This window comes from Meles meles, chromosome 9 (genome assembly GCF_922984935.1).
Source record: "Meles meles chromosome 9, mMelMel3.1 paternal haplotype, whole genome shotgun sequence".
Classification (NCBI taxonomy): Eukaryota; Metazoa; Chordata; class Mammalia; order Carnivora; family Mustelidae; genus Meles; species Meles meles.
In genome coordinates, this window is record NC_060074.1 from 6,880,526 (window position 1) to 6,889,647 (window position 9,122).

Below are 9,122 nucleotides of genomic sequence, written 5' to 3' on the forward strand. Positions count from 1 at the left end.
GCATTAACAAAAACTTTTCTTAAAAATTACAGGATCTTGATGATAATAGGTTTTTAACCTAATCTCATTATTACTGGTTTTACAGTTCTAATATCTTCATTTCAATAATAATTTAGTATTATGTACCTATTATTCTACTATTCCTCATGATTTCTGAAGCTAATAATTGACATATTGGTGTACTAAAAAATTAATTCAGTCTTATCATTGCCAATTTTTTGCTGGAACTGCCCTATCATCAGTCAGAGAGATTGAGGGTAGGAGCAAAACAAAGAAAGTCTAATAGTAACCCACAATTTATTAGCATTACAGTTACTGATTTAATGGTCTTTTTAAAAAGAACCTATGAGTGAAATGTATGGCTGAAAGTCATAAATGCAAATTAATGTTGTTAACTCAAATCCATGCACTAATTACACGTAGCTATTTTATAAGTCTGTTCCCAGCATTTGCTCAGCTTTTATGGATAATTTTACATCCTTTCCCACAAAGGTCATGCAATTTTTATTGATTGTAAGGTACACACATTCCAAGGAATAACGTTAAAAAAAAACTGTCTATGCCACAGTAATCAATCAAATGGAAAAAAAAATTGAAAGAGCATCTACAATAAATACCTACGTGTTAATCATTGTGACAGTCAATTAACAAATCCACCTTCTGTGTTACTAAGCTGCAGGCATACAGGATAAACCTTTTTAAAATATTCAATTGTCTTAGTTACAGACTTATTTTAGGAAATGTTATTGCCCGTTTTTCAATTTTTAATAAGAAGAAATCAAAATTTTCTCATGTTTAAAATGATGAATATAGTAATTCTTGGAACATGGTGGCAGTGACCGAAGCCAATTTTGAATCTTCCTGAATCTGCCCAGAAAAACAGCACACTTGTGGACAATATTGACAACAAACTTGACCACCGGGTATGTCTTCAAAATACAGAGTCCGAAGAAGTAGGGCTCATTAGGAGCCACAAGACCTGCCTGGTACCAATATCTGAGCAGGAAGAAGGAGAAATTAACAGGACAAATGAAGACCTGAAAACAGGCAAACTCCAAAAGAAACAATCGATACTCTTTGGAATGTGACCCGAAGTAAGCTGAAAGGTAATTATACACCTTATTCTTAGAAGGAGAAAGTACCTCTGCTACCACGATGTGAGTAAATGAAGAAAAACATGGCTTGATTCAGTTAGCAGGAGGTTCGTGTCCCGTCGTTGCTGATTCAGCAACCTAATAATAGTTCCTATTATTTAATACGTTGTGCATTGTTATTTACTCTCAACAATGTTCAGTGAACTTCCTTCTGGCTAAATTTTTGTAAATATCCTTTTTTTTTTTTTTTTTTTAGACTAGGTTCTTGAAGGCTGCATGTCTGAAACAAAGAGATTCAAAACTTTTGATATACTACTGACTTTCAGCAAATTTAAAAACTAACTTGTAGGGCGCCTGGGTGGCTCAGTGGTTTAAGCCGCTGCCTTCGGCTCAGGTCATGATCCCAGGGTCCTGGGATAGAGTCCCACATCAGGCTCTCTGCTCAGCCGGGAGCCTGCTTCCTCCTCTCTCTCTCTCTGCCTGCCTCTCTGCCTACTTGTGATTTCTCTCTGTCAAATAAATAAATAAAATCTTAAAAAAAAAACAAAAAAAACAAACAAACAAAAAAAAACTAACTTGTATTTACCTCATCCAGCGGTGTATCAAAATGGCATGCTTCTTAGAAAATCTAAAAAATAACACATATTTACTAACTAAATACATAAATGTTAGATAAAATTAGTTTTAGACCAGGATCTTTGGGAATTAGTTCAGTTATAAAATTATATAACACTACCAATCTAAGAAATGATGCCAAAACAAGTACTCACTTTCCTTCCTAATCATTAAAAATCAGAAATTATGAGTTTTGCAAATCTTTACACAAAACTTTATTAGTATTTGCTATAATCAACCTTTGATTTTGAGGTTTCATAAAAATGAAATTGTTATTGTTTAATAAATTAGCTGGGAATCAAAAATCTTGGCATTAAAATTTATTTCCCTTTTTTTCATAATACATATGAGTCCCTTAATCCATTTGGATCTAAGGTTATGCAAATTAATAGAGGATTTTAGGACAAGGGCTTTAAGGATATCAGATATAGTTGACAGAGTTGAAAAAATCTTGAGTGGATTAAAGTAAGATTTCACATGGTACCCTCAAACAAATCAAAACATATTAAATTTTTTTTATGAAACTATTTTTTGTGGTTTTAATACAAACATGAATGTATATTTCTCCCTAGTTCCTTTAAATCGTTAAGCCAGAAAAGTAATATATTTCAGATAAGTAATGCAGTATTCAGCATTTTGTAGGCTTTCTTAATGCTGGCAAATGAATAGCACAAAATGCTATGTATCATTAAAAATTACTGATAATCTCTAAAACTTATAATATCAAGTTTTATGGATGATTCCTCTTTCTCTTTCAGTGTTAAAAATAATACCTATCCCTGTAATTTATAGGATAACATTATTTCATTTCAATTTCAATAGTACATTTTTCTTCACATGATATATAACAAACTAATTTATATATTTATGTTTTTTTGTACTGGTTATATGACAGTGTTCAAATGTTATTTCTAGGTGTTTTACCTGAAATATTATTCAGTCAATCACTTTCTTCTTTCAGTGGTCAAGGAGCTATTGCTAGAAATTTGATTCAAACACATGCCTTTTTGTGATATGATGGGTTGATTATTTCAAAATGAATTATACCTTCAGAGATGTGGACTTCCTATTAAACTGAGAGATCATAGGAGTTAAGTTGGAATCTTATTATATTGTGATTTCTGATCCCCGGCCTCATACTTATAACTAATTTATGGGGACTAGATTGAAGATAAGAATTCAAGTCACCTGAAATCCAAATGGTGTTTACTGATAAGCCAGATTTGGAAATCACAGACTTAAAGGCCTCTATATAGTAACGCACGTATATCAGTAATTAAAAAAAAAAAAAAAAAAAAAAAAAGACCAATGAGGCTTGTTGTTGATGTCCTTTCTCTCAAATCTAGGATAAAAGGAAGTGAATTATCCTTGGTGATCTTTTTTTTTTTCAAGGTTTTATTTATTTTACAGAGAGAGAGCACAAGCAGGGGAATGGTAGACAGAGGGAGAGGGAAAAGCAGGCTCCCTACTGAGCAAGGAGCCCAATACAGTGCTGCATTCCAGGACCCTGGGATCATGACTTGAGCCAAAGGCGGCCGCCTAACTGAGCCACCCAGGGCCCCTGTCCTTGGCGTTTCTGATATGAGTATATGGGTCTGAGAGAAAAGATGCCATTTTGACTTTGAAAACAAGTAAAAGAACCACTTTAGATGAAAAGATGTTGAAATCTGAGGATTCAGCAGCAGAGCCCTGTGAAGACTTCTGAAGACACAAAACAGTAAAATGATGATGGTGCTCTTCATGTATGTAACTCAGCGTAAAAATAGTGAACATTACAAATATAAGATCATTTAAGAATGTTCTAAACTTTCCCATGTTGACGTCGTGAAATATCAAATTTAAAATTCTTTAAAAAAGATATAATGGCTTTTCATTGAATGCCTGCGGTCATAATTTCTTAATGTATCTTTCTAGTCGTCTTCCGGTCTTGTTCATTAACTCTAGTTAACACATGCAGTAGAGCTCCTGAACTTGCCCTAAAACTCATGGATTCTCTGTATATTTTATCTATTTTGAGTTATCTTTCTCTTAGTTTCATTTTGCAGTTTCTAGCACTGTGTCTTCAAATTTGCTCATCTTTTCCTCTGCAATACCTAATCTGTCATGAATTCCCTCCGGTAACATTTTCATCTCACCACTGGAGGTTTTACCTCTCAAAATTTGAGGATTTTTCTGTCTTCTATACTCTGTAAAATATGTTCAATCTTTCTTCTAACATTTTGAACTAGTAGAATACTGTATAGTAACTGGTTTGATATCTCTTTCTACTCTTTCTAACCCCTGCTTATTTCATCATTGGTTTGGTTAATTCACTTTTCTCCTCATTCTTTTGGGTAGTTTCCTGTTTTTTTGCACGCTGAGTAATCTTTGATTGGATGCCAGACATAGTGAATTCTATTTTGTGGTGCTAGATAATTTTTATTACTATTCTTCTTGAACTTTGTTTTGGGATGCCTTTAATTATACGGAAACCGCTATGCCATTGCCTTTAAGATTTTTGACCATGGACTGAAGCAGGATTGTGTCTGGAGCTGATTAATCTTTACCACTGGACAAAATCTATCTGAGTACTCTGCCCAATGTGTTGTAAATCATGAGACTTTCCAGCCAAAATAATGGGAACAGGGTCTATTCCTGACCCGTATTGAGCCCTGTATACTTTTCTCTTTAAGCCTTTTCGGGGATCTTTCCCCAGCCTAAGTAATTTTCCCACACAGTTGCACTCACAGTACTCTCTCGACTATCTTAAAAGGGCATCTGCAGTCTTGGGAGTGTTCTCAGTGCAGCTCTCCATCCTTAGCATCCTTCCCTGAGAATTTGCTGCTTCAGTTCTCCTTTTCTGCCCCATGCCCTTTCCTCTTTCATGTCCCATGTCCCATACCTCTTTCAAGGTAGCCAGCTGCAGCTATTATAGAATTTGTCTTTCAAATTTCCCACCTCTCAGAAATCACTATCATTGGCCAATCTCAAAAACTATTGTTTCATATATTTTGTCTACTTTTTAATTGTCTTAGACAGGAAGTATATCTCACCCCGATTGTGATATATTGGCCCTGAATATAATTTTTGATGAAGAAAGATTCAAAAAAAGCAACAGAAATAGTTAATTCTATGGATTAATCTTTTAAAATAGACTGACTGTATAAAAGTAAAAATATTGTGCAGGAAAGTTTGAAATATACAGCAAATTGTTAAAACATGAAATAAAAGAACATGCATGTCAAAACGGTTCAGTAATAGAGTTAAAGTGTTCTTATGTCCCTTATTATCTGTGCAAATGTAAATGTGTCATTAACATTAGTAATAATAATATTATTAACATTATTCATAATGCTGTAATCTAGTCCAGAATATTTAAAAAATCATAAAATTGCGTATAAATTCCAAAGTAACAAGTAAATATGTAGTAAGAACTATCTAGTCAATGCAAAGAAAGGCAAAAGAGAAGAAAAAATAACATAGCAAAAGCAGATCAATAAAAGAAGAGACGTGGTGGCTTTAAAAAATAATATTAGTTACATTAAATATATTTGTACTTAGTATTCTAATTAAAACACCAATCACCAATATAGACACACTAGATTATACATTAAAAATGAAGCAAGCAAACATGATTTAACTATCTTCTGCATATAAAATATCTATCTAAAGTAACAGGATATTAACTGGATGAAAAAAATTGGAAAATATATAACCTGAAAATACTAACCAAAGAAACATGGTAAAGTTACATTTATATAAAGGAATCATCAACACAAAAAGCATCATTGGAGATAAAAAAGAATATTTCATTGTAATAAAATGCTTAATTCACCAAGAAGAAAACAACAATTCTAAACTATTACGCATATTTTACTAACATGGCCTTCACAAATAAGAAAAAAAAAATCAAACAGTCTACTGGAAAATAACTGATAAATAGAAAACTATGCTTGGAGCTTTTGACACACATTCCTCAGCAAGTTAACGAAAATAGAAAAAAACAATTAAAAGCAGATAAGACTTTAAAAATGCCACCCAGACATTACAACCCAAATGTATTACAGTTTTTAAAGCAAATTTGAAAAATTCTACTCTCAATTATATCTTTTCCTTGGGGATGAATTTTAATATATTTCATTATTTTACCTTCCTTTTTGTGATTCAGTCTATTGTGTGCTTTTATATACTTATACATTAATTTATTATATATAATATATATAAATATATATATAATATATACATAATTTATTATACTTATACACTAATACTATAAGTATTAAAGTAATCGACTATTTTCTGGTATAAAAGCTTACAATTTTATCAATTTTTAATTTTCCACTTAATTTATTTTGTATTTTATTTATAAACTTAAAAATAATTATAATTAGAATTTTGTCTTTTTTTCATTTTGTAAATACTTTTTCACATCAATGAAAAATCACATATAATGGAATAAGAAATTAAGTTAAAATGTAAATTAGTATTATTTTACTAATATTATTCTACTAACAAAACTTTTAAGTAGTAAAACTTGATGGAAAACTTACTCATTTAGAAGGCAGCATTAATTAACATACATTTCAAAAAGATTTGATAAACTACATTAATGATATAAATCATATTATAAAATAATTTCAAATATAATATGATACACATGTAAAAAGACAAAATACTTGTCAAGGATTTTTTTTCTTTTTCATATTAATTATAAACATATCTAGAAACTTTGCCATAATTAGGAAAAGGAAGTTTTGTTTTTATGGAAGATTTTTATAAAATTGTTAAACTCCAGAAGATAGAATTCTATTTTATATGTCATTCCATAAATTTCTATAATGATTTAATCAACAAAAAATAAGATTTGAACATAACACATTATCCAAAATAAAAGACTGGTATATAATTAAAGTGCTAAACATAGAATTTCCTTCACAATGCTAACAATATTATAGTCATTAAGTAACTAAGAAAGCAAGGAAAAATTGTACAAAATGACTTCATGAGAAGTGATTTTGATTAAATGTTAAGTGTCATAATTTGGTTTGATTACATACATAAAGCTGTTAATAATCAAAACATATTTCATAACTACCCTGTTTATAATGACTACTAATGACTGGTCCTGAATTCCAGAATGTCATCATCTGACATGAGCTTTAAGCACAAATGAATAGAAAATGAAGGTGACAATTCTGTAATAAGGTTACTTACAACTTTTCCTAATGATGATTAATCAATTAGAGATTTTAATCAAGGCATCTTGACATTTTTGGTGTGTATTTTTAGAATTAATAAAAAAATCATATGATACTCTGTCTCTTTATATAGTCAGAATATTTATTCAGGCAACATTTACTAAAAAGATTACTAGGTACAAGGTATCTTTATGTGTGAATGAGAAAATGAAAATGATTAATTTTCTTAATGGAAATTAAAATCTAGTGGTAGATATCCTACAACAATATCTAAATTATTACTAACAAATATAATCTAATAGGCAGTATACACATGACAAACATTTTAAAGAGATTGATATGAAAGGATAATTACTTCCTGCTCAGTAAATCAGGGAATAGTTTGGGATAGCTTACATTTGTGATCATTAAAAATGCAAGTTTGAACAAATCAGGGAAATGTAAAATCTAATTGAAAGAAACAAAGCAGAAGAATTGCATACTTTCTAGAAAATATCTATGTACATAGATGCATAATAATAAGAGAAATGGCATGAAAGATAATTTGCTTAACTATGGTAGATCCTAACTATTGGGATAATTTCTCTAAATATTGTGTAATTGTGTTTCAGGTAACCTCTCTAAATAATTTGGAAATATAAGGGAGATGGAAAATGATTATTTTATTTAATAAAATATTAGTTTTGTTTAATCTTCCCTGTATCAACAGCCTCTCTGAATTACACACAGAGACTAATTATTTAGTGTTTATTTGCAGGTTGACTTCTACCTAACAGCTTTTTTTTTTTTTTTAAGATTTTATGTATTTATTTGACAGAGAGAGATAACAAATAGGCAGAGAGGCAGGCAGAGAGAGAGGAGGAAGTAGGTTCCCTGCCCAGCAGAGAGCCGGATGCAGGGCTCGATCCCAGGACCCTTGGATCATGACCTGAGCTGAAGGCAGAGGCTTTAACCCACTGAGCCACCCAGGCGCCCCTACCTAACAACTTTTAAATTCTGCCTTTTGCCAATAAACGGGTGGTGTTTCCAGACATGATCACTTACAGGGAATATTAGAACACACTGTTAGACTATTTGCAAAGAGCAATGGAAAGCTTCTACTTTTTTCCTTTTGAATTTTCACACCCAAGTAGTGCAGTTTTGACATGAGTTACTTATTTCTGTCAACAGAGAGATCCAGGGGCAACTTGGAATTACGTTTTTATCACTACCTTTTTATATGTGAATACTTTAACAAGTACTTCAAATTTTACAATACTTTTCAAAACTACCTCCAGGATCTTGCATTTCTAATCAACTTAGTGTCCTGAAATATTTGTAATGTCTCTTAAGCTTCTGACGCTTTCCACATTTTGCCCAGAGAGTTTGAAGAAAATATTTCCTTTTCCTCCTGTAGTTTTGTTCAATCTAAGTTTATGAGAAGTAACTTCAATTTTGAGTTTTTATGAGACCTCATATAAAATATAGTGAGGGCTATAGTTTTGAGAAGTATTGATTGGAAACAGCATTTCTATATTTGCACAAATGAGAGATCAACAAGTAGCTTTGCATATATAAATCTTTCTACCTACTTAGGAATCTTTCTCCCTACTTTCTATTGATGTTTTACTTTACCAATCTTACCACCCATTCCTCTTTTTCATATTTCAAACAATATAACAGCTTCAGGAAGGTCTTTTAATTCTCAACACTCTATCTAGATTAAAGGTTCTCTCTTAATATGCATGGTAAGTACCTCTATCCTTTTCCTTCTAGAATAAAAATTTAGCAGAGCTGCCCTACTCTCTAAAGCCACGAGCTATAGGATTCAAGCTAAAAGGACAACAAATAAGGCATAAATTTGGCATGAAAAGAGAGAGTAGAAAAGATGTTCCATATATTTGGGTAGAACTGATATTACTGAAATAGATAAAACTGAAACTCAAAAATCAGCTGTTGTATCTTAGACACTCAGCAATTACTGGGAAACAGAAACCCGTTAGACGCAGTGGCTGTGTGACGCAGATGCCATTCAAACATGCGTGGCCCCTTTGCTGTGGACCATTGGCGCTTTAAGCCTTTCCAATTCGTAGGTCCATAACAAATTGTTTTAAATTTGATTTATGGAACAGAAGAGCTCTTCTTGATATAACAAATATTTACCAGCTGATTTTATAAGGTTTTCACACTATAAATACTACCTCTATGAAATGATAGGCATTTTTTTTTTTTTAACTTGTGGCAATGAGCATTTGGT